The sequence below is a fragment of the Neopsephotus bourkii genome, unplaced genomic scaffold (genome assembly GCF_033783945.1).
Source record: "Neopsephotus bourkii isolate Nb327-2 ecotype Australia unplaced genomic scaffold, CSIRO-AGI_Nbou_v1 NB_121, whole genome shotgun sequence".
Taxonomy (NCBI): Eukaryota; Metazoa; Chordata; class Aves; order Psittaciformes; family Psittacidae; genus Neopsephotus; species Neopsephotus bourkii.
Genome location: NW_026900638.1, coordinates 1634942 through 1661868, shown reverse-complemented (window position 1 = coordinate 1661868; position 26927 = coordinate 1634942). Strand labels below are relative to the sequence as shown.

The following is a 26927-nucleotide window of genomic DNA, read 5'->3' as shown; positions in this document are numbered from 1 at the left end:
ACATTATCTTTTGGAATAATAATGATGCTTATATAAAGAGAGTGTATAGGGCTTGGTCCTGTTGTCTCTTAGGCAAAATTGCCATCTGTGAGATTGGACTAGGTACAGAAATTGATCCTCTTCCCTGAAACATGCCCTTCTCTCTCAATGGAGGCAGAGGGATGGACCCTGGTTACCTAAATGGTCCAAGAAGCCCCTGAAGTCCCTGGTACCCTGGCCCCAGGCATCCTCCAGCCCTCGCTGCTCCCTGACAGTGCTTTTCTTTCATTTCTCAAAATCTTTATTTACCTTAGTATTTCACAGAATAGGAATTAGAGAACACATTTGTACCCTCCCCTCTCTTTTTCAAGTAGCTGTCATGAAAACTGAGAATGCCAAACAGTCCAGGGAAAGTCTAAGGAAAACACAGTCAAAGGCATGTCATCAAGCTTGAGGAACAGGCAGACAGGAACACCATGGAGCTCATCTGAGTAAGAGAAAAGCCTGTAAGTGACATCATCCACTGTAGATGCACAGACTGGGCACTAATTGCTCATGGAACAACTTTGTGGAAGAGGGCTTGAAGGTCCTGGTTGAAAGGTTGACCATGCTGCCTGTATGCCCCTGCTGTCATTAAGGTCAACTACACTGTGGGCTACATCAGCAAAAGGCCAGCCAGTGAATAGAGGGAGGTAATTATTTCTCTCAGTTTATCACTTGCAAGTGTGCCTTTGGTGTGCTGTGTGTCCATCTGCCCCAGTATAGGAGTGAGAGTGGTAAAGTGAAGTAAATCAGATTGTTGTAGGAGGGAAAGAGGTGTGGAGCACATGGCATAAAAAGGGCAGCTGGGAGACACCCTGTTTCGAAATGGCTAAATAGGAGTCTAACTACTGTGTTTCAATACTGAGGATGTCTAAAGCAGGCAGATCCAGGCTTCTCTCAGCACAGTAGAGAAACAAGAAGCAACAGTCACAACCTGCAGTAGGAGACAAACTTACTGGATTTAGAAGTGAATTCTTTGTGACAGCAGTTCAGAATGGGAGCAAATTGCATGAAGTGATGTGAAATCTCCCTCCACAGAGATTTTCAGGGTTCTACTGGGTAAGGTCCTGATCCAAGTTGGAGTTAGCTCTTCTTGAACTGCAGGTTGGATTAATGACCTCCTGAGGTCCCTTACAATAATTCAGATTTTACAGTTGCAGAACTATATCAAGAACACACATACTTAGGAGCAGAGGAAATTAATTGATTTGCTCAAAATCAGATGAGGTATCACACGGTGAATGAAAGGTCAAGGAATTAGGATCTGGGAGCAAACCAGAAAGCTAAATTATTTTCCAGTGTGGTGACACATTAAAGTCTATACCTCAAAATGGAGCATTGATCTTTTAGGTACATTAGTCAGTAAAGGAGGACAATAGGAGTTGTCTTGCCACCTACCCACCTCACCTCCCCGTAAATTAAACAGGGGTTCTGGTCACCACTGGCATGGAACTGTTTTGCCTCAGTTTTTCACAGCAATTCCTATTCCTACCTTTCTTGAGTCCCTGAATCTCAATACAGGGACTAGTGGAATGAAGTCCCTCCCATCACAGGAGAAGATCAGGTTCAACGTCATCTGAGGAGCCTGAATGTATATAGTCCATGGGACCAGATGAGATGAATCCCAGGGACTTCCCCTGTTTAAGTTTTAACCTGTTATCCCTTGTCCTGTCACTACAGTCCCTAATGAAGAGTACCTCCCCAGCACCCTTGTAGGGCCCCTTCAGATACTGAAGTGAGTAGAAAAAGTGACTTTCCCCATATCACACCCATTTTTAAAAGGGTAAAGAGAAGGACCCTGGCAAATATCAATCAGTCAACCTGGTAAGATCATGGAACATATCCTCCTGGAATACATGTCAATGAGTATGGTTGACAGGAAGGTGATTACAGACAATCAATGTGGTTTCACAAAGGGTAGATTATGTCTGACTAAACTGATGGCCTTCTGTGGTGGAGTGACTGCGCTGGTGGATAAGGGGAGAGCAACTGATGTGACCCACCTTGGTTACTGTAAGGCCTTTGACACAATCCCCCACAAAATTCTTACTTAAGGGGCAAAATGGGATTTCAGGAATCTATTCCACTGATATTGTACTGTTTCTGTATTCAACTGGATTGAATACAGTGGTGTCAGAAGGGTGATTCAAATAGGGAAGTTAGTGAAAACAACACTAATGGTACATCTAATGTACATATGTATATTTGTACTTTAACTCCTGCAGGTATTGCAGATGAGCTGATATATTGTTCCAGTTGCTAATCTGTCAGGAGAGGCATTATCACTGTTCTTGTCACCTTGAGTGCCTTATATAATCAGATTGCTGACTGCTGGGACAAAATATTTTATATCCTGTGATATGATATACAACAATTGTTATAATACAAACATTCTCTCTACCTTTTGTGTTCTGGAAATGTAAATTTCATGCACTCCTCACCAGCTTCAGCTTATGTTCACAAGTTGTTAAACTGTTACGTAACTAAAATGAAAAATCATTTCTGCCCTTCCTACCTTCACTAAAACACACAGATCTGCAGAGGGACAATTAATCTATTTTTAAGGTTGCTGTGTTCCGTATTTTTATTGTGATTTTGACAATTAAAGCCACAGCTTCTAGAATCATATAATTAAGCCGTTTAAAGAAAATAAGATACTTTAGAGCTCAAGGAACCAGAAAACAAACTAAAAAATAAAGACCACAATTCCCTTTTTAAGTTTCATGCCTTCTTTATTTTCTTCAAGGTCTGCCTCCTGACTGAAGTCACAGTATTTCAGTTCTATATTTCCATTTTTCATAAGCTCCAGTGACTGCATCAAAACAATGTAGTCCATCAATCAACACAGAAATGCCACAGGCAATGGAAGAACCAGATTCAAGAGCTAGTTATAAGGAGAATGAGCAGAGTATACATATGGCTAAACAAAGAGTATACATTGTGAGATAAGGTCCAGAGTCTAACTAGTATATTCTATTGAAGCTATATTTGGTCTGAATCTCTTTCAGGAGAATGCGACATTTGAGCCTGAATCATCTCTTAGTAAATTACACAGAAGTTAAATTACACATGCATTCTTGATCATATTTATGTTAATAAAATTTTACAGAGTGAATCAGATGATTCTAATTCTCAGAATTCTTGGACCTGCAGAAGATCTCTGGAGAGCAACCTCTTTCTCCAAAGCTTTAAGTATCTCACCTTGAAGCTGTGCTTAGCAGGGAAGGCAGCAAATATATACATAATAATATCCACATTAACTCCAAAACAAATTAATGTCAGGATTTAGTAGGGTATGTATCGTGCTTCCTTAAGCTATGAATTTGGATTTTTCTTACTGCCTTACCTCTCTGTCTCTGCATATACCTTCTTTGTGCTTCCTTCTCCGGACAAATTCAGACATTGAAGAACTTAACCAGTGAAGCCTGGGAGAATTTAACCTTTTTCTCCAAAGTCTCCTTCCCTGGGAACTTGCTGGAATATCATTCCCATCTTCTTTTGTCTGTATAGACTGCTAAAATGTAATAGACTACCCTGCTTCCGAGAGATTGGTTTTTGAATTGAACATAAGCTATGGAAACTCTTCTCTCATCATCATACAGAGGGAGTGCTTGAATGATCCTCTTTCTATGATTAATTATTCTCTGAGCTCTGATTGCTGTTGAAGATCTTGCTGAAATTGATCCTTTCATGTTTCTTTCTGTGTTAAGCAAGACTATGTATTGTTCAATATTCTTGGTATTACAGACTTGGAACAGAGTTGACATTTTCTATTCACAGCAGTTAATCCACCTGTGAGGTTGAACAACTAATCCTTTTAAAGATTTTCCCCTTGGAAATGTTAGTTTTTTGCTTTTTCTTATGGAATCCACTTATTTTTCTTTACACTGGAATTAAAAAAAAGAAGTGATTATATTTTATCATCAACTTATCTTCTTCACAATTTATCATTTAATTTATCATAATTTATTATTATCTTTTTTATTATTATCTTGTACACCTTTGTCCTGGGTTCAGCAGTAGCAGTCATTTTTCTCCTTCTTAGTAGCTGATGCAGTGCTCTGTTTTGACTTTTGGCCTGGGAACAGTGCTGATAACACCGATGTTTTTAGTTGTTGCTAAGTCATGTTTAGTGTGACCAAGGACTTTGTGGGTCTCATGCTCTGCCAGGGAGGAGGGGAAGCTGGGAGGAAGCAGAGACAGGACACCTGACCCAAACTGACCAAAGAGGTATTCCATACCACAGCACGTCATGCCCAGGATGTAAACGGAGAGTTACTTGGAAAGACTAGTTGACTGCCAGGATCGGGCTGGGTATTATCAGTCGGCGGGTGGGGAGTGGGTGTATTCTCTTCCCTTGTTATTTCACTTATCATTGTTATTATCGCTGGTAGCAGCAGTGATTTGTGTTATACCTAAGTTACTAAACTGCTAAACCCATGGGAGTTGCATTCTTTTGATTCTCCTCCTCATCCCTCCGGGAGCAGTGGAAGGAAAGCCGGGGGGAGCGAGAGAGTGACTGCGTGATTTACAACTGAGCTTAAACCATGACACCTTTCATCCTCTTGTTTTCTCTGGCATATTTCAGGCAGCATCTAGTTAAAACAAATAACAAAAGCGACTTTAATATAATCAAAAGATTTTTCCTGATCTGGCTTTTTAAAAGTTTTGTGGTAGCATTTTTGTTTGGTTGGTTTTGTTTTGGTTTTTTTTTTTTTTTTTTTTTTTAATTCTAAAAACTACACTCAAATATGCTTTTATATTTGGGGTTAAGTCCAAACTTAATAAAAATATTGATCTTTATATATGCAGAAAGTTCTTGGCAACACAAGGCAACATAAGCCGATTAAAATCTATGTCTTGAAGTCATAGAGTCTTAAGAATCATGGCACATATACAGAACACCCATGGTGCCATTTGTTTTCCTAAATACTCTTTCAGATTGTAAGGATACCCTTTTGAATAGGGAAAGCAGCACATCTGCAGACAAATCTACAGTGTTTTTATGGCACAAAATGCTTACAAAGAGTTTGCAGTGGCTGTTAGAGAACATTGCACACATAATATCCAGCAAAAGTGAAAATCTGCCCGAGACAATTCTCAGGAGCTGATTACATCCTGTTATTCTTAACACTAATTGCCTTTTGCATGGCTGTGGGATCTAAGCAGTTCAAGGAAGTAACGGGGCTTTGTTCCATAAGCCAGTCTACCAGTTTACTGTATGTGCAAGCCCTTCATCCGACTGATAAAAGCCATAAAGAAATTCTATGAAGGATACTTTGTTCTTAATTGGTTCTTCTGAAGTATTTTGTACTGATAATTGCAACTTTGCTTCCTACTTTGTCTTCAGTCTGTATCTCAGTTAACCTCCAGTGTTGATCAGCCATCCCTAACCAAATTATTTCTCTCATTGAGCTCCCAGCAACACACCAGCTTCATAACTTCTACTCTCTGCCTTCTTAACCAGCTCTCTGCTGTTTCCTTCAGTCATATAAACAAGGATTCAAAAGCTTACACTTGAGGCAACTCACGTGTTTACAGACAAAATATCATCTTCTGGCATATTACATATCTTCAAAAGCAATTTTCTAAGCTGGACACTTTTCACATGCAACGGTCTCTAATGTTCACCAGCAGACTTCTGTAGAGAGAATAAATCTGTAAATAAAAACTGAATAATTTCCCCTTCATTAGTGACAAATGAGATTGTTCAGATCGGAGAATGTCAGGTGAAAAATTATAAACTACTTCATAACTGCATATTATACTAAATGCCAAGATTACACTGTTTTTTCAATCAGCCATTCATTGCTCAGAGTTATTTACATCTGAGTTGTCATAAAAATATGAGGATTAAGGTCACTGTGTAAGTTACTATTCTCACACAAAATGGTCAAGAATTTTTTGATCTCTTATGGAAGAGCATGTGTACACTTGAATGAAAAATTGCAGTCAGTCAGATCTTAAAGACTCTGGTCTTCAGTTCTGCTGAAATTGTCATTGTATGCTTTCTTTCATTGTAAGCTTGTCACCATTTTGGACTTCTCCATCAATCCCTGAAAAGACAGCAGTTTGTATGTAATTTGTATTTGTACTGAAAATACAATACATTTAGCCCCAGTGTAACTGTGGAAAGCACCTATCAGACTGGGGAGAACATTTCACAGAATCACATTTCCTTGAACCCTGAGCATCTTGGACCCTGCAGAAGGTCATGTTACACTGCAGGGCCATAGCTGGAAACTGCAGGTTAAAAAGTGTGGCCACCTCCTAGCTGATATGTAAATTACTGATTCTCTGTGATTTTACAGAGGCCAGAGAAGAGCTAAAGAAGTGTGTGCTGCATATGGGGAAAGTGGGACAGGTAGACAGTAGGAAAGACTGGTTTTAAATGGGCATAAGAATGCAAGGAATGCTAATCCCTTGTTCACCCTCTTTTCTCCTCCTTCTCCATCAGCTCCATGAAAGTCACAGCAGGTACATAATGCTGTTACAAATTTGAGATTGAATTTCCTTTGATATATATTATTATCTGGATTATTCAGTGCATCATGAAACCCAGCAAGCATTGTGCTTTAGGTATCAGCTTTAAACCTGCAGAATAGCTGTGTATGGAAAAGAAAAGCAAAATTCAGCCTAAGAAAAAAATGGGATATGGACCTAAGCTCACTAAAGCGTTTCAAAAAGAATGGAATTAACTCCTCTGGAGAACACGTCATTCCCTCATGTAAGAATGGAGAAGGTATTCAGAATATGTGAAAAGCTTCTGAATAGAAGAAACTACAGACAGTGAATGAGTAAAAGAATGAAGTAAAACCACTGTAGACAGTTTATGAGCTTTTGCTGGTCATTTCCCTGATGTACTCTCCAGCGGGCACCTACACTATCCAGAGCAAGACAATCCAGCTGTGAGCAGACCTTGTAAATTTGTAGGTGATTGGTATTTGTGGCTTTTATAAAAATAGGTCACATAATTAAAGTTTGTCACAATAGAAAGAAAGGAATTGTAGTGTTAACTTGGTTTGAGATGGTTAGGATGGAAGCACAACACTTGCAACTGAGGAATTATTTACAGACCCCCAAATGACAAAGTTGGCTATAAACTAATAAAAATAATAAATCCTCAGTTCACCAGTAGTAAATTTTACTGCTTAATATTAAGGAATGATTTAGATAGAATGATAGGTGGAATGAGAAGGTAAATAAGAAAAAGCAGCTAATGAAGCATGAGCCTGCACCCAGTGGCATATCATACACAGTTTCCCATCATTCAGAGAAGGATTCATCTCACCTAACGTTAGCCTTCTGAAAAACACTCATATAGCCAGTGCTAGCCAGTTAGACTCAGTTTGGGTCTATGGAGAGAGATAAGGTCTCCATACAACTTCTGATAAATCATAAAATATTTCCTTTTCCTCCTTTGTTCAGTCATGTCCATAGCATACTACATGATTTCCAAGCAAAAGCATGTCCTAAATTTGTAAATTATAATTACTGTAGCTGTTGTAGGTGTTCTAAACCAGTAAGAAATTCAGCTACAAAACAAATGTGTTTGTCTTAGAATATCAGCCTTTACATACATCGTGTTTCAAACTGCAGGTGGAAAAAGCAGAATAACTGACTTTTTTTTATATATCTATATAGATCTCTTATTTCCTAATGTCATTCCATCAGAATATTTTCTGATGTAAAAAAGGGAGTAAAAAATACACTGCTAGAAATAAAGTATGTGAAAATCTTAATCAAATAGGTCATGAAATAGACTCAGTATCCTTAAGGATTACTGAAAGATCTGAGGAATTTATCACTGAAAATCAGCAGCAAATAGCTGAAGAGAGAAATGCAGTATGAATATATGTTACAGAATCAGAAGAAATAAACAAAGTAATTTTTTTGAAACTTATTTGCACATAATTATTATTTTAGTGATTACTACCTAATGCAAATCATAAATCTGAATTTGGAAACTATTTCTAACCCATAAATTGCTTTCACTAGATCCTCTAAGAAGCACAGCTAAGAAGACATATGAAGTTATTGGAAAATATATAATCTGAGTTGAAAATAATGAGAAAAAACACCCCATGCTCAAATATTAAAATTACTGTTGGGTCAGAATTTGATGTTCAGATGAAGCCTATTATGATTAGAGCTGATTGGAAAATTGTATGGTTATGTATACATGCATGTATTGTGCATTTGTGTATACACTAGAACAATACGTAGTGAAGATTACAAGTAAACAGTTTTTTAGTAGATCATGGAAATGGTAATCAGGGCTCTTTAGAGATAAAGTACAGAAGTAAAACAACAAAATTCTTCATCCTAGAAAATTCAGTGTCCCAGCCACTCTTTAATCATGATTAAGCTTCTAATTCCTGGTTGCACAATGCTATTAGGAGAGACTGAGAAAGGCATGTGACTTTTAACACAGGAATCTTTCACCTATGGTGTTTTTTGCTCCTTTCCTTGCCTACAAAGAAAGCCAGGAGCAATTAGATGATCAGGTTATGAACCTGAAATTAAGTGGGATTAATCCAGAGCACAGTTCTAAAAACTTGTTTTCTCCTAAATGAGCAAACAGACCTATGAGGATATTTGAAGAGACTCTTGATTTGTAAGATCCTAATGCAGAGCAGGGAACTCTCTAATTTGACATCCTGCAGAGCCCTGACCAGGTTAATGGCATAAACTGACAGAAGCTAACAAAATGCATACAAAAGCAGAAAGACCCCATGGCAGCTATATTATAGATGTGTGAGTACTGAGTGCTTGACAACTATTTTAAAACACACTTGCAATCCATCAGCAGAGAAAATGAGGTTATCATAACAACCTCTTTCCCCATCTCCCTGTCCCCAGCAGACACTAGGTAAAAAGCCTATGAACATTTGTCAAATACAAATTTCCATATACTCTGCTACTTGTTTGTTTCCATTATCCCAGGGAGCAGCAAGTACAGTACCAAGTTAAAGGCCTGACAGTTGCCCTGAAGAAAGAATAAGAATTAACTCTGCTTCCAGCCGGCATCTGAGAGGGGAAGAAAATCATTGTGAAGTTTCTGTTATTTTTCTCATTAACCTGAGCAACATACCAGTAGCTGGATTGTACAAAGAAGGGTTTACAGCCCTAGCTTACTGCTACAGTTAATCAGGGTAGCTGCAGAGATTGTATGTTACTTCAGGGTTTAAAAAGAGAAGAAAGAAATCCAAATTTCAGTGCATCTTCAACTATACATGAAATGAAAACTAAGCTCTCTCCTTTTAACCTGTGCCCACAGTGTACTGTACCCTTCTAAGCTAAATTAATGATAAATATACCTAGGAAGGATTTGAGGATTTTCCCTTGATTCTACTCTGTAACAACTACCTGCAACTGATTTGAAAGGTAAAGAACAGAAGTATTATAAACTGAAGAAAGAGCAACTGTCTGAAGTTTGGACAACCTGGACCACACAAACCATTCTCCTCCTTATACCACATACCTGTATTCCAGGTACATGAGATATGCATTTTAAATTAACGTACACTTAAAGAAGGAGGATCAGGTTGAGCCACAAAGCTGTTCCTCTGGGAAAAACTCTTCATGGAGACAATTGCTCTGAGTGTGTGGATGAGGAGGTCAGGAAAAATAGCAGATCTGGGGTTGTAATCCAAAACCTGTCTCCCACGTTTTACTGCATAGCAATTTAGAAAATACCATTGCTTGGCAAAAGTTCAGTTCATGAAGATAACAACTTGTCATCCAAGACCTGCTCATGACTAAAGATAATAAACTCTAATGTTATGTGTCGATGTAGTATTTTAGTTTAATTTGATAATGAAAAACAATAAGAGATTTCATCTTAAACCAAAATGGGATTACATAAAGTGATTTTAATTTTTTTTCAAATTGACAAAATCACATAGGAAAAGCCTAAAAGCTTGTATAGTGGTATTTTTCTTTTTATCCATTTTCAGATCTTTTTACCTTTCCCAATATATAACAGATTTAATCGAATGTAGCCTGCAAATTACTCACAGTTAAAAAAGCCTAATTCTTTAATTTGAAAAAGTTGGAATAAAACATTCCCCACCTTATCTCACCCCCCCCCCCCCCCCCCCCGTCACTTATAACAATAGTAAGTAGATTGAATACTGACTTATAAGTTGTTTTGGATTTCCTATTCCTCCAAATACATATTTATAGAATAAAGGCTACAAAATTCCTCACTAAGCTCCAGGCTATCATCATCATGTGCAAATTAAAAACTGCAAGACAAATCTAAGACTTCCTACATTGTTTTGATTGAACCCATCCAGTTCAATATCTTTATTATATACATATATATATATAAAGAGCATACATGAAACAGCCTTACATACACCTGCTACTATTACCTAGTTGTACTGTGCCATTTTAAAGTGAAGCTTTAGTTTTTATTTTAGTTCCTTTTCAGATCCGATAAACCTTTTCAAATGTTGCTGCTGTTTTGATATATTTCTCTGTTAAGATTTCTAAAAGATTAAGTTTACGGTTTTTAACTTTCAGTGGGAACAGAAAAAGGGAAATGAAAGAGATACTAGCATGAAAATACACAAGGGGATGAAAATGGCCTTTGAAGTCTAACTTTAGTGACTCTCTGTTTTCTTAGGTCTGTTCATTTACAGCCATATTCCCTGAAGAAAGACAGTATGAAATGAATAAAGAAGTTGCTTCAATTAGTTTGTTCATTCACTGGGAATACACTTCTGGGCAAGCAGGTGTAACTGAAATACTGAAAGAACAGTTTCAAAGAGGAAGGATTCTTTTGTATTATAACCCACATGTTAGAATAATTTAACTAATTATATGATTCTTTATGACTGGATTACTAAGCAGAAATAATAAAACAGTGCAGAAAAATATATTATTTATAGATTAAACAAAGTCATATACATTTTACCTTAAATTCTTAGCTTATTGACAATAATCTTCATGAGTTTTAGCCTTTAAGTGTGACTAGCTTCAAAATATAATTAAAAAACATACTAATACATTTTCCTGTCTGGGTCAGATGTAAAAACATATAAACAAAACCCCAAGCACCAAAAATTTCCAGAGACGCAACAAGAAAAAAGTATGTTCTCCAACTATTTACACCAAAACCTATTAAAATCGAGTCTCTTAAAAGTAACTTTTCATTGGTTATTAACCAACATCTTTTACAAGATGTTTTACAAAACAAAACAAACACCCCTCCAAAAATACCCCAAACCCAATAAAAAACTAACTTTTGCTTAAATAGAAAGAAACTTTGTAAGTCAATTAAAGATGACTTTTGAATAAAGTTAAAATAAAGACTTGGCAGAGATATTTTTCCCCAAACATTTTAAGCAATGCAGAATTTCAGTCAAACCTTTCATATGTAAAAATAATTATTTATTTTACCTAGGAAAGGTTAATGTTTTAGTAAAAAAAGAAGACCCCCATTTAGATGCCCATATTTCAGTTGAAAATTTGATGTAATATTGACTTATTTGACAAAATATTTTTCTATCATATAAAAAAGTGAATGAATTCTGACCACAACTATTCATCTATTCAAGTAACAATTGGTTATCCAGAACTGAGCAGCACGCAAAGCCTGGAAGCATCCAAGCATTGATAATACTGACGTTAGATGGTCTCAGATGACTCAGTACTGTTCCAGATGAGAAGTCATTCCAAAGTTCTCTACTTCACTCCTCTTTCCTCCTGTTTACTTTTGCATAAACATGGTTAAATTTTGCAAGAGAAAGTTTAAAAATGTGTTAAAAGTCTCAAAATTCCCTCTCATCCAAACTTAAGATGAACAATGAACAGGTTGTTTCAATTAAGCAACAGGAATCCAGAAACACAGTTCATTCCCTGGCTCCATAAGACTATTTTGAGAATAAAATCTTTACTAGCTGTTGAAAGACTATTACTTTGATGTATAAGGATTTTGTATGTCAAGATAGATAACCATTTGTTCTGCTCTTGCTGATCCCATATATCCCTTGTTGTGCTCTGTGGCCTCTCAGATAACCTAGGGCATCTCAACTGGCAGTAGAACCACATTTTAGACAACCGAATCCTGTTGTGTCTAATTTGGGTGAGTTGAGTCATTCTCCAGATTCATTTGAATGCACTGTCTCCTTTGCTTTTGACTAGAAGGCAATCTTCCTCTCTGTGTAGACATCTATATTTGGGTGTCTTAATCATTAGCAGACTCCAATCTCTGGGTCTCATTTTTGTCTATAAAAAGAATAAAATAAAATAAATGTGGTTTTTTTAAGATTAACAAATAGTACTATAATGTAGAACAATAAAGTTTTTAGTAGTTAAAGGAGACACTCTGAAGTATATATGTATAAAAAACTCCAAATGTGTTAAAGATCCCTTCGCATGTATATCTCTCAACCAATGTCCCTCAGCTCAAACCATGCTGAGTAGTTCATTGAAGCCTTTCAGATTTCAGCAAGTTTGTGTGTGCTTTTGTCATTCTTTAAATATTATCTAAAGGTTTAGTGACAGCCTGGACTGGTGCAGGGAGTGCAATCTCTGCTAACATTTAATTACCTAGAGTACATGGCTGTTATTCAAAAAGACCACAGAGTATCATGCACAAAGGCAGTGCTTTTATTATTAAATCTTTCATGATTTAATTGCTTTCAGAGTTTAAATAATAATAATTTTGCACCTTTAAATGTCAGATTTACCTCAGTAACCAACTCAGTAATATGAGTAGCATAATTTTGATTTCCCTTCGCGGGCAAAAGTTCAGGGGAAGTCCTTCCTTACTGATGGAAATGTATTATAATGGCAGGGAAAAACCAGAATATGAGGAAAAAGTTCAAGGAAGAGTGAGATAAATGAGGAGGAAAACACGACTTTAAAAGACCAGAGCTTTTATTGTTGTTTTAAAACCTGTTTCCTTTTGTTTAGGAAGATCCTCTGGCTCTAGCAGTATTGAAGGGACAAGTTCTGATTATCACTGAATAGGGCAAAATCCATATATAGCCCTTGTGCTTCTATTTGTGTGATAAAGACACAGAAGAAAGTTTTAATGTTGATGCAGTGGGGTCTATATCAGATAAATGAAGTTTTCACCAAAAGTTAGACCTTGTTGTGTTGGAGACAATTTTTATGACTACTAACATGTTTATCAACACACTCAACACTGAACTGCAGTTTTCAGAAGGCGGCCAGACAAACCTGCTCACTGAAGTAAGTCTTATATCCATGAACTGTCTTGTTTTGGAGACACATCAGATAGCAGAGAGCTTTACCTAGGAATAGCACCCACCATTCACATGGGCAAGTCACACCAACTCATCCTATATCTTAAGGGTGAAGCCTCTTTAAGACAATCAGATGCATTTAGTCTTCTGCTCCATGTATTTTTTTGTCAGAGCTGAATTGAATGTTTAACGAGAAAGCTTGTAAACTTCTAAACTTAAGAGCATGTGAAGTGGATATTTGGAATTTGGAAGCACAGTCTTCATACAGAATCACAAGGATTAACCATCATAATATCCAAAGTTATACTAACATATGAAAGAAATGGAGACTATTGCAGGCAAGGCAATGAGAGATCAACAGAAAAGACATGGCTGGACAACAAACAGGCTTCTTCCTCCCTTGGCCTGTCCTCCCAAACACTCCCTAAGCCAAGCAACTGGCAAGGAGCATTCACTACAGATGGATCAGCAGTAGCTGCTATAACACCATACAGCTGAATCCATCTGGCATGTAAGTGTTTGATATGGTGTTTGTTAGCTGCTTACCAGGTTTTTTTCCCTCTCTACATAAAAGCAGGGAAAGGGTTTTTCATGTCCATTAGCCATATTCTATAAACTTTCTTTGTAGCTGAAAAGGTGTTTGAGCAAACTGTTCCCATGCAGCTTCCTCTGCCCTCACCCTCCTGCTTCTGAGTCACTTTCACATGCTCTTGAACATTATCTCCACTGTAAACGAATGGCAGATTGTTTGGGCTGCGATTAAATTAGGCAGGCACAGGTGGCATCACCTATTGTAAGTTTTTCAATTTTTATGTCTACTGCAGCAGCTGCTCTTCTTTATCTTTTAATAACTCAGCAAAGAGGAGAGGGAAAAGATGCTGAGCCCACGGGGTGAATTACATGAAAAAATTCCCATTGGTTTCAGAGAGTCGGGATGTGCCCCATGCCAGTGCTCAGTGACAGCTATCTTTCTCCCCTGGTCTCCATGAGCAGATCTGGGGATGAAAGGGCATTAAATGAGCAGCAGGGAAGAAATGCTCTGCAGCGTTTGTTTCCCCCTTTAATTTAGATTTGGTTAATGACCTAGGAAAATTTACAGGGCTCTATAACATGATGTGCTGTTTTAGGGAGGACACAGGCTCTTAGTTACTGTACTATCCAGTGCTTTGGAAACAACAATCCTTAGGTTTTAACACTATCTTAGATAACACAGAAATTAATTAGCTCCAGTTCTTACCTTCATGACATCATATCAATACAACCTACATTATATTTCTGGAATTTTGGTCACATTCATACTTCCTTAAATGGTCAGCATTCTAAATTCATTTATTGTTTTAATGTTACTGCTGCTATTTACAAGCTTTACACCAGATACTATAAGGCTGCAAAAAGTATATTAATCCGTGTATTTTGTAAAACCTGTCTTAATGTCATAGTGTAGGTAAATCTGCCCTACACGGCAGGACTCACTACTGAGTAAAATTCTAATTCCTTGCAGTTGTTTGTCATTGAATTGTTCTTTTCCAGTCCTGCCAAAATCATGCCACCTTCATTCTAGATTACATTAAGAAATACTTTTCAGTTATATTTCTACACAGTTGGCTCCCTTTTGACCATCATATATATTCATATGCATACATACATATACAGAAGATGCAATTAACATGATTTTTAAAAGTCAGACCCAAATTTAATACAATAATCATTGAAACATAGAATCATAGAATACTTAGGGTTGGAAAGGACCTTAAGATCATCTAGTTCCAACCCCCTGCAATGGGCAGGGACACCTCACACTAAACCATGTCACCCAAGTCTCTGTCCAACCCGGCTTTGAACACTGATGGGGATGGAGCATAATGTAAGCCAACAATGCTGCACAGCAGTATGGTTCATAGATTAACTTTTTGCTTACTCAGTAATTACTATGAAGTGTTTGGAAACCTTAGAATTTTTCAGCATTGCGAAGAAGAGATACTACAGAACTGAGGAATGATGTATGTGTCTCCCATCTCCTCTGTTTCTTCCAGTTATAGTATCTGGTTTAATAAAGGATGTTAACTCCTACCATAAACATGAGAAGGACTGTAATTGTCACTTTTTTGTTAGTACTTATGGAATAAGGCTTTAACCAAGCAGCTAGATTGAGGCAATGTGGAAAGGACCAATTCAGGTGAAATTTCAAATGTTTTACTTGGAACAAAAAGTGAAGAATAATGGCAAGGAGCTAGCCACAAAATATGAGGGAATACATTTGCAATAAGACTCATAGCACCAATTGATCTAAGCAAAACATACCAGCAGTGGAAATACAGATGACTGGGACATCACTATCACATTCAGTGGTAGAAAGAAATTCTAGAAAACATAGCATGGTAAGGATTAAAAGGACTATTTCAGCCAAGATCAGAGTGTGGTTGTTTTATTCATGAGGGTGATATGCACCTTTGGAGGGAGCTGCAAGGAAGTTTTGATGAATTCAGCAGGTAAACGTGGAAGAAAACTGTATTCAGAACCTGGCTTTAGATGTGTTTTAGTTACAATAGAGAAATGCTGTGCTGGTCTCTTCAAATTGAATTTCAAACACTTTTCAATCCTAAGTATTTGATTGTAACACTGTGACTTCATATTTCTATATTCACTTTACATTGCTCTGTATCTTTTCAAGACACTGAAGTGAAAATAACTTGTGAGACATCAGGTTACTTTTCGCCAGTTCAGGCATTTAAAGACCATTAGTATGGAGAAATTTTTGGAGCTCCTGACGACTGGCATGAGTTTGGTCTTATATTAACAACCTCGTTGTGAGTGTAGAGCCACAGTCCACTAGGATCTGATTGTCCTCCCCATCCCTGGAAGGGGTAAGAGGAAGTGAGTGAATGGCTAAGTGCTGGGGTTAAACCATTACAACATCTGTTCATATCATAGAATCATAGAAGCAACTACGTTGGAAAAGACCTTTAAGATCATCAAGCCCATTCTTTACCCCAGGATTGCCAAGTCCACCACTAAACTAAATATAAGCTGATCTATACATTCTTTCCCAGTAAGGTTGCACAATGTCTCTGATTTCAATAGAATACACAGGGGTCAAACAGATCCTAGCTGACCTGATAAACCACAAACGTAAGATTGCAGCTGCTACCAGGAGTATTATTGCCATGGATGAGCCTTCCCAAAATCAAAATCTTTGAGACTCTTCCAGTCTGGAATACGAAAATGCCCACAGAATCCAGAGATGTGGGACTTGAAGTTCTCTCTATTGATTCTTAATCTCACTGACTCCCAATGAGATTATTAGACAACAAGTAGGATTTGACCTTTAATGCAGAAAAACACCTATTATTGAAGCAAAGATATGAAGGTTAGCTTCCAAATGCACAAAAAGTTATTTGCATATTATTTTTATTTGTTTGGATTTTTCTGGTGGCAAATGCTATTGTTGCTAAGATAAATTAATTACTTCATTAATACCAAGTTTACAATTAATATCTTCCTCCATGTATGGCTGCACACTGAACACTAAATCAGAGATTACTACGACATAACAGAATATTAAAGATCAGAAATGTGAGCAAGTTTCATAGCTTTAGATAACATTATAAGTACTTTGTTAACTCTAGACTGAAATAGCCATTTATTTGCTATATTCACTATCAGTCATCCTTTATTAGTAGAGCCTAAGTGAAGCTGATGTAGAGAATTTAAAATAATGAAGCATAAGATGAATAATGAATGCACAGTAACTTTTGCTTATACAGCAATGCATTTTGAGATGTCTACTAATTTACCTTTGGTTTAACTTTTGTCATTTAACACAAGAGAGAGTCTCAGACTAATTCTAGCTTTATTACAGGGTGTTTTCAGATACAAGCTCCTCCAGTTATGACTGATTACAGTCCAGCTACTAGAGCAGACTTGGATGGCTATTTCTTCCCATAGATCTTTTCCTATGTGCAATCAGTTCCTTGGCTGGTCTGAAAAAGACAAGTGAAAATGAGGTCAAACCAAATGTTCAATGTGTGAGAGGATTCAGAAAGTTTGGTTTTCTATTTTTTTATATATCTAAGTTAGATTATCTCTTGTTTCACCAAGTGCACTCTGATTTTTTAATCCATTTTTTCAGGTTTTTTTGTTCTTAACTTAATGCAGAATTTATGCTTAAGGTTCTCTGCTCATTTTATTTCCCACCTTCTACTTATGTATAGCAAAATATACAGGGATGTAATGCTTTTCTGATGGAAATTTCCTCTTAAAGTTTGTCAAAATTCACAGACCCATACAAAAATTACTGGGCAGGGAGCAATGATAAACAGAAGGATACTGCAATGCAATAAATATTTTCTATTTAGAAGATCAGATTTAAAATTGAGCAGCATTTTACCTGCTTTATAAAGTGAAACTTATAAAGTGTTGGTGCATTGGTTTATTATTATTGTCATTATTATCATTATTGTTATTATAATTATTACTATTTTCATCATTATTATCATTATTATTGTTATTTCAAGATATGAGTGGCTCTTTTGGGGTTTGGAAGCAGCCTCTCATTTCTCTGAATACTTATTATGACTGGAAAGATGTCACAACATTGCTAGGCAGCCATTTAGTTCTTACCTCTGAAAATAAACATAGCATTTTTGTCTTTATCAAAAGGCAAAACTGAAGCCTGCCAAACATCTAAGGGGTAAAGTGCAGAAACTTGCATATAAAAACCCCACATCTATCAGCAATTGAGTCCAGAAAGTGAGAGAAGAAAAGAAGTTGTAGATATTCAATAAAAGGGGAATATCGACTAGTTATGGGACATACAACTAAAGAGCAGTGCAGAGAGATATTGGTATTGGCAAAAGTTAAGCTCCATTAAAATAACCCCAGTCTTTTGAGCAGCTCTACACACTTGTGTTCCTGCTAGCTCTCTGCTTTGTGTTGTGGGACATGGTATTTTTGATCCAGCCATCAGCATTCAAGGAATTGATTTACTCTGCTCTGTCTTTACACAGCCAATTGCCTAAGAAAGTACATAAGACCATGAATGGTAACTTCAAACACAATGGCATGTGTTAGAGCCCAGTTCAAAGACTGCAAATTAAGGGAGTCTTTGTTGGTTACCATTGTCTTTAGGTCAGTTTGTCAGTGCAGTATCTGACATTTCTGTTATTTTTCCTTTTTATGAGTGACCTAGGTCTTCCAGTCTTATAATTACACGAATAGCTCAGATTTCTTGGTGGGGGATGAAGACATGAAAAGATATTTCCTAGCATTTTAGTGGTAACCCCTCTAAATGCTCTGGAAGCTCCAAATTTACCCACTGAATACAGGCCAGGTTGGACAGAGACTTGGGTGACATGGTCTAGTGTGAGGTGTCCCTGCCCATGGCAGGGGGTTAGAACTGGATGATCTCAAGCTCTCTTCCAACACAAACCATTCTATGATTTTTATGTGATTTCTGTGACTTCTTGTAAATCTTGACAATCTTTTTTACAAAGGGGAATATAAATATAGAAAATGTAGGGGCAGAAAATCTATGGGAAAACACAAAGAAAAGGATAGGTGGCTCAAACTGGCAAGCAAATAAGGCAGATTGGAAATTAGGAGGATCTTTCAAAATATTAGAACATCATTGATTTAAATACCTGTAGTCTGGAATACCTTGCTTTGAATATAGAGTTTTGTGCTATTTTGAATGATGTTATACAACCCACTGATTGTGATAGCACAAAATTTGGACATATGAAGAAGTCTCTTTCATGACTGTTTTAATATTGTACCATGAAAATGCTTCTGATATGGTATACATTTTACCTTTTATTCAGTGATTTCAACTTCACCATTCTGATCCAAATCCAAATGTTTCCGACCAAATTAATTTTGCAAAAATGTACCAGAACATTAAGTTTTATTCTAGTGCAGACCAAATATAAACATCCATGGATGGAAATCTGTTGCAAAATGAAATGATCCTCTAGTAAGCTTTAAATGAATATAGTAGATGCAGGTGGTCCTTACCTGCTTTTATGAAAGCAGGAAGACTGAAAAATCAGCAAAGCTGACACTGCCTGAAATTATAGGCACAAACTTGAACTATGTATGCTAAGAATATCCATGCCAATCAGTGGTCTCAGGTTGATTTTGTGTTTATCTCATTTCAATTTCTATTGCTCAGCCATTTGTAATTTCTGCCTGTTACCAGCTATAAAAAGAGTTTTGTTTGGCTTTTTCCACCTCTTTTAATATCTATCTCTGTTAATTAAGGCAAGAGAAATGATTAAGTACGGAGAAAACCAGACTCCGTCGTGGAAACATAGAATGATCAGAATTGGAAGGGTTCTTAAAGCTCATTTATTTCCAATTTCTCGGCACCAAAGTTTACAGATTCTTGTTTCCCTGTTCAGCATTTCTCTCACTTCGTATCCTAAATTTGTCTTGTTGCTCTATATATTTAATCCCCTCACTTGTTTTCCTCTCTGCTGACATCTTTTCATTATAATGCCTTTTAAACTGTGATGCATCATCATGACACAGATATTTGTTTCACTCTAATATTATTTATATGACTGGTAGTTGGAAGCTTTCAGTCTGCACTTTAAACATCCTAATGGTAACTAAGTTTCCTAGCTCCCCAGGGTTTATATGTCCATTCCTGTTCCCACAAAAGACTTCAGCAGTCATTTGGGGAAAAATGAGGCAATTTTTAGAGGTTCACATTGATTCAGTTCCTTGCTTTCTTAGTACTGGTCAGTGCTCCTAGTCTGGTGTCACTTTTTCCTTTGTACACCTTTTTTAATGCTGCTTCCTCTTGGTCATCTCATCAGTAAAGACATGGATGAAATTAGGCTTGACACTAACTGTGTTTGTCATCCTGCTCTTGCACAGCCTAGATCTATTCAGCTTAATTTTTGGCCCCTTGACTATGTCAGTATAGAATCCATCTGAGACTTGGTCATTAGACTTGTGCTTACTAATTGTGATTGTACACCATTTATCTTTTTCTGTGCAGAGAATTCTTTGGAAGAGCCAGAATATTTTTCTCTTCTGAGTTTCTCTGTGTTGGGACCTGCATTAGCACACCTTTAAAGAATTTGACCAGGACCTTAAAGCAAGGAATTTTCCATGCAAAGAGAATAAGATCTGTCCATCATTGTTTCCAGTAAAGCTCTCAAACAATGGAGTAAGGACATATCCTGTAAATATGGGACTAGACAGGACAATGACAGGAGCTTCTCTCTTACAAACCAATTCCAGAACAGTAGTGAAATATCATCAAAAACCTGCAGCTCGTAATGGTTCAGACACAGTACTATGCCAATATACTTCTATGCTGCTGGTGGACTACATCTTAGCAGTTCAGAGACAGGCCAAATAAAACTGCTTTTCTCTGTGCTTATCAATGTAGAGGAACCAGTACGAAAAACATGGATTCTGGCCACAAAATTTATTTCATCATCTGAGGTGACACGGGTCAGTAAAATACTTTCTGTTCCGTACTTGACCATTTAGAGCCCCTGGCAATCACAACAGCTCTGTAACATGGCTTTGTCATTCCTTTTGAGAGCTGCAGCTTAGCAACGTACTCATAGGTTTGTTTGGATGTTTTTGACATGAAAAATTCACTTTTATTTCACTGTGATAAGGTTACACATGCAGATTTTGGAAAGCTGAGAAGGACCTCATGATCTGAATATGTCTAAAACCACCAAGTGAGCCAAAGGTATACACACAAGTTATAATTGCAAAATAATGATTTTTGCTTTTTGATCATCACATAATGATATTTGCTTAAAGTACATTTTAAAGAGGCACAATCCATCAGTAGTCCACAGATCCAAAACCATTTTGCAATGTTACTTCCATTATTCCAAGAAAAGTATAATATTAAGCATGCAATGTTACTTCCATTATTCCAAGAAAAGTATAATATTAAGCATGCAATATCATAGAAAAGGAGTTCAAGTCAAAAGCATTAATTAGAAGAGGTTCATACAGATCTATTTCTGAGACCCTAGAATAATAATTTTACTAAAAATCCATAGGGCTTGCATAAGATAGAAGGGCTAGCTTACTTAAACACTTAATAATAATCTTAATTAAATAAATCAGCAAGTACTGACAGAGATCTATCCCTCACTAGGCAAGGTGTTGTACATAGGCCTATGCAAAGCTACATATATGAATGAAGGGGAAATCCTTAATCCCAGAAACTAAATTAGATACGCACAATGAAATGGAAACCAATCATCATCTTTACAATTCCCATTTTACACCTGTAGTTTGAAGGTCCAGAGCAGTTACATTCTGCATGAAGCTGTATAGGAGGTCTGAGGTAGTGCTGAAAATAGAGCTCACATATAAAAAATACGAAGCTTGTACTTTGCCCACCAAATCTCTCCTTGTCTCACTGAAATACAAGCCACAGCCTCAGCACTTTCGTATTGACTTCTTTGAGTTTCTTGCACTGGCTGCATACAGCTCTTATTTAATGTCCAGTGGCACTACTTCAATAAATGAACAGAAACAGATGGAGAATCACATCAGCTCAGCTCCATGTAACTAACTCAAGTAATGAAGCAATTATTTCCAAAAATACAGATTCAGCTAACCCCTCTCAGTCCCTTCCCATCTGCAGAAATACCACCAGCACAGGCACTTATAATATCCTTGTCTCCATTTTATATCATGTTAAAAGCAGTAAAAAGAAAAATGAGCAAACACATGATATAGTTGCTGTGAAATTACATTATGCATAATTGAATTGAAACCATTTTTCCCACTGCAATCCATGACTGTTTTTTTTCTTTGATATAGGTAGAATTAGAAAAGGAAAAAAAATCTGAAAGGGGAGTACTTCTTGCATAGGATTGTAATGCTAGAGCAAATTAGTGGCAAATCTTCAACGGAGGACTCTAAAAGTCTTACTCAGGGTTTTTCTCTTCATAAATTGTCTGCAGTACAAAAAAGAGAGGGCTTTTTTCATAGAATCATAGAATGGTTTGAGTTGGAAAGGACCTTAAGATCGTCCAGTTCCAAACCCTTGCCTTGGGCAGGAACACCTCACACTAAACCATGTCACCCAAGGCTCTGTCCACCCTGGCATTGAACTCCGCCAGGGATGGAGCATTTACCACTTCTTTGAGCAGCCTGTTCCAGTCCCTCACCACCCTCACAGTAAAGAACTTCATATATCCAACCTGAACTTCCCCTAAGTTATTTATTTCAGTAGAACCTTGAGCAATGGCATAAATTCCCTTGCAATGCTCTCAGGCAAAAAACACAGGATGATAATTTCCATGTGTGCTCCCAGTGTGACAATCTATTATGTAAGGAGACACTCAATGGAAGATAAAAATAATCTCATAGGATCTAAGCTATCTCATTAATACAGTAACATTCACAGGGAAACTGAGAGCTGGGGGCACCAATCTAAGTCATTTAAGGTTCAAAAATGGACAACTAAGAAGGCTGGTATAGGAAAATATGAACTCTTCCAGCTGGGCTTTGTTGCAGCTTTTCAAATCTGATGTATCTAGCCAAAAGGAGACATAGGCTCCAGAGGGTGATTCATCCAGTGCAGAGATAGATGTCTAAGACAATTGGGATCTCTTTTGTAGATGCCTTTCTCTTTTAATGGAGAACTGGATACCAACCTGTTGGTTTGATAACTTTCGGTAAAAGGGTTCTTATCCCATACATCAGATTGAACTTATACTACACAATTACATAGAGGTTTGCTGTGTTTTTTCACCAGCGTTTTTCCAGCATTATTGAAGTAGCGACCTCTGCGCGTCTTTCATTTTGATCCTCCTTATTCTCTTTAAGGAAACAGCATTACTGGTAGAAATATTTTGAGTCTGCAACTCTAAAGAGATTACTGCCCATAATAAGCAAAACAAGATGATAGAAAATAATTTTGCTCATGACACTGAATATTTATATTGGCTCCTCACTAGAAAAGCAAACACAGAGGGGCTTTGTACGCCATAACTAATTTAATACCCTATTTAACACGCTTAAAAGCACATATATCTTCAGATGCATGCTACAAAGTTATCTGTTGGAATATGAAATAACAGTACTAGGAAAGGAAAAAACCTAGTCATGGGTAAAGTGGAAGATGTAACCAACCTTTGGAAGATGTACTTTCTAGAGACATTGAATCAGAACAGCAAGAAGAAAAACTTTTAACTTATTTTTAAGTTGAAGCTTGGAAACGCCATGGCCATGCAACATGGTTCCTGCCATGACAGGTGATTTTACCTTTTGAGTTAGGAAATCTTTCAGCTCTGGCATTCCAGCAGGTGACAGTAACAGACTGCGATGCACTCTGCCAGACTCTCAGAAACTTTTCAGCAAACTTTCTATCAAAAGACTGCCAGTGTGCAGGTCACTGCACAAAAGTAAATCCAGAAGCCGTAAGATCTCAGGCAGGCTTCTGAGTTTTTTCCAGCAATAAGCACTTTGTTATCTTAAGAAGGAATACTTGCCCTAAATAAGCATGAATTTCAGCACTTCTGCTCACAATGAGTGGTTCAATCCAGGCCCATCACAGATGTAAACTGTATTGCTATGCCTCTGGCTTCCTATCTGTAGCTTTTCTGTTGTGTCTCCTCTGTTTATCAGATATGCCAATGAGGCATAAAGTACTCAGTGGATGCCACAGTAGTTGGCTGCTATGACAGAAATACGCAAGCTCAACTTGCTTGTAAGGTAGGCTATAAAACCCCTCTGAGGTATCTTGCAGTGATTTAGGAAGGAGGCTAAAGGGAAGCCATTCTCAGAAACTCGAAACAGTCAAGAAATTAAAAAGTCAAATTGAATCATCCAGTCCATTACTCTGAAAGTTCAGGATTATTCAGAGAATACATTTAAGCCTTGTCTAGTTTGAAGGGTCACCAAGGTTGACACTTGCTTCCCAGGGCTCACAAAGATGAACAAATTATCTCAGCTGAACCAGTTACCAGTCTAGGTGAGCCACAGTGACTGTCCATGTGTGTCCTATTAGTCAGGCTATCGCAAGCTAATTCAATTTAGCTTTAGTCCAATTATCTCATATTAGCTACAAGCTAAAAACATGCACAGACAGTTAAGGTGCCTCAAGTGACGTGTAATACTTTGACAGTGGATCCAAGCCCTCACAAGACTCTCTGGGTTATGCTGACAACTTGATTTTCCTGATGATCTTTGATTTTACTGCCCTTATTTGTTTTACAAGGTAAGTTTAAATAGGTGGTTGTGAACGTTTACAAATCCTCTCTCATGACCAGACTCAATTCAGCTCTAGTTGTTAGCTGTATTGACACATTATTGCCCTGTCAGGTTTCAGCCCATTCTTTTCTGCAGGGTATATTAATTAATAGGAGGTCATGATAAAACTGAAGAACTTCCACACAGGCTTAACTTCTCTCCCAATACTAAAGAGAAGGAGCCAAGACATGGGCACCGATAAGTGTAGGCATACTTTTAGTGGCTGCCTTAAGCACATTAATTCCTTCGTAAATAACAGTTATCACCATTTGGTAGTGTTTGCATGGGTTAAAAATATTCTGTGTTTCCTGATATGTATTGAAAAATATCATGAGTAAAGAAAAAAAGGTATTTTCTTATTAATTTAGAAGTACAGACTGAGATGTTTTATGGAAAAAAATACTGCTATTTAAAACAAATTTTTCCTGCGGGAAGTACAGTTTCTGCTCAAACATTCAGTGTCATAACCATTTATCATGTTTTCATCTGGAAAATATTTTTAATTTTTCAAGATTACAGTATTATTTTTATTGAATGTTAGCTATTGCAGTCATGACTTTTCTGTCTTTATCAAAAAAAAGTCATTTGCTCAGCCTGAAAGGTCAATAAATAATTTTGCTTCGATAACAGTTTAATAAAAAGTATTGACTAACTACAAAGAACAAAAATGAGTTCTGAAAATGAAATAATTTGTTCTCACTTTTCTCTCTGTTCTCTCAGAAGGCAGAAGTTCATCACAACAAGAAAAAACAACAATGTCACTAAGAAATAATACACTGCTAGCTGATTCCTCCTGAGATGAAGTCATCACTACATGCAGTGCATAGTCAAATAAATCTGGGAAAACATGAGTAAATGGATGGTAAAATAAGTAAAAGTTAAATAGAAAAAATGTTCTAAGGGTTTTTAAAGTATCTAGCGACTAGGAGTATATATGACACACAGTTTAATTATACTGGGGATAAGGGTTCAAGCTCTATCCACCCTATTATTTATTATTTCTTTTTTCATATAAGCTCTCTGGTATTCCCAGGAGGTCACTAAAATACCATACCAGAAGATCAAGCGTAGCAGGAAAATGTTATAAACCAGGATCTGAGACCTATGTGCAGCTTTTGGGGGATAAAATGCGTAATTAATCACCATGGGGCACATTTTAACCAGCAGAATTCATCAAGTGCACTGGTACCCGATCAGTAGTACTTCTAACAAGAACAGAAAAAGCAACTGGGTATATTCAGACAGTGAATTCCTGTTCTATGTATTGTTTTGAAAGACTGTCCAAAATGTTTATTTCCCCTTTACTAATTTCAAACATTTGCAACAAGATCTTATCAAATTGGAGAAATTCTCCAGCAGTACTTTATTTGCAGGTAAATTTGGCAATGAAACCATCGGATGTTTAAAAAGAGCACAGATGGAATGGATCCATAGGAGTTTTCTGGCTCCTGGACAGCAAAGCATCAGACAAATGCAAGTGATGGGCTACAGTCATTGACATCATTCAAATCCTTCCCACTGTGCTGATGAGGCAATAAATAAAGTGTGCTGCAGAATCTCATCCCCACGGCCTTACATCAGCTTTTACTAGAGCACTCTGAAACATTTGGCTTCAGGACTTCATTATTTTTTCATTTCTTTTGGATCCTAAGCATCATCTAACTGTATCTGAACCAATAAGCATATAGACCAGTAAGCTACATCACTCGTGAAGTACCAGATGTTTCATGAAGCCCCCAGAGAAGGCAGGTGTGGAGTAATCCCTCTGCTTAGCTGGTCTCAGCCTGCTTGGTAAAATCAGTAAATGACTGATTGACATCAGGCATGATATTATTATTCTCCTCCAGCAGTATTTTCTCGTTTGGAGTGAGCTCTTAGATGCTAAATATCTTTGCTAACAATAAAGAAATGCAGATCCCTCCTGAAACTCTCCAAGTATTTTCTTTCACTACAGTGTAGGGCAAGTAGTTTTACAATTTAATGATGATTTGTGTGAAATGTTCCTTCCTTTTCATCAACCCCAAACCTGCCACCTTTGCAATTCACTGGTTGTCTCTGTTACTGTATCATGGAACAGGAAGCTCCATTGCTGTTTCGCAATCGCAAATATATTAATTAATTTGCCAGGTGCTAAACTGCTTGTAAAGGTAATGAATGTGAGTTTTACACTTCCTTTTCATAAGGAGTTTTTCTATGACCCTAATCATTTTCACTGTATGCTACAGATGCCTTTGGTGTTTTTGGGAAGGGCTGTCAGGAGTAGTGCATAGCAGCTCAGAAGATCTGTTTAATGCATTAGAATTGTCATATTTCTGTCCTGGTTGTCATGCATTTAACATCTTTCTATCCTCTTGAGGCCAATATCCATTGAACAGTGAAATGCCTCTGGGGGTGCCAAGGGATCTTTCTTTAATGAACACAGTTAACTTTATGAGGTCC

At 37.2% G+C, this 26927-nt stretch overlaps 1 long non-coding RNA gene across 1 annotated transcript; it reads left to right on the top strand.

The window, feature by feature from the left end:
- The first annotated feature begins 24350 nt into the window (after window positions 1-24350).
- On the top strand, window positions 24351-26190 carry LOC133218773 (uncharacterized). Its single transcript, XR_009727262.1, has 2 exons — window positions 24351-24456; window positions 25862-26190. It is a non-coding gene; the product is annotated as an uncharacterized LOC133218773 (long non-coding RNA).
- The last annotated feature ends 737 nt before the right edge of the window (window positions 26191-26927 follow it).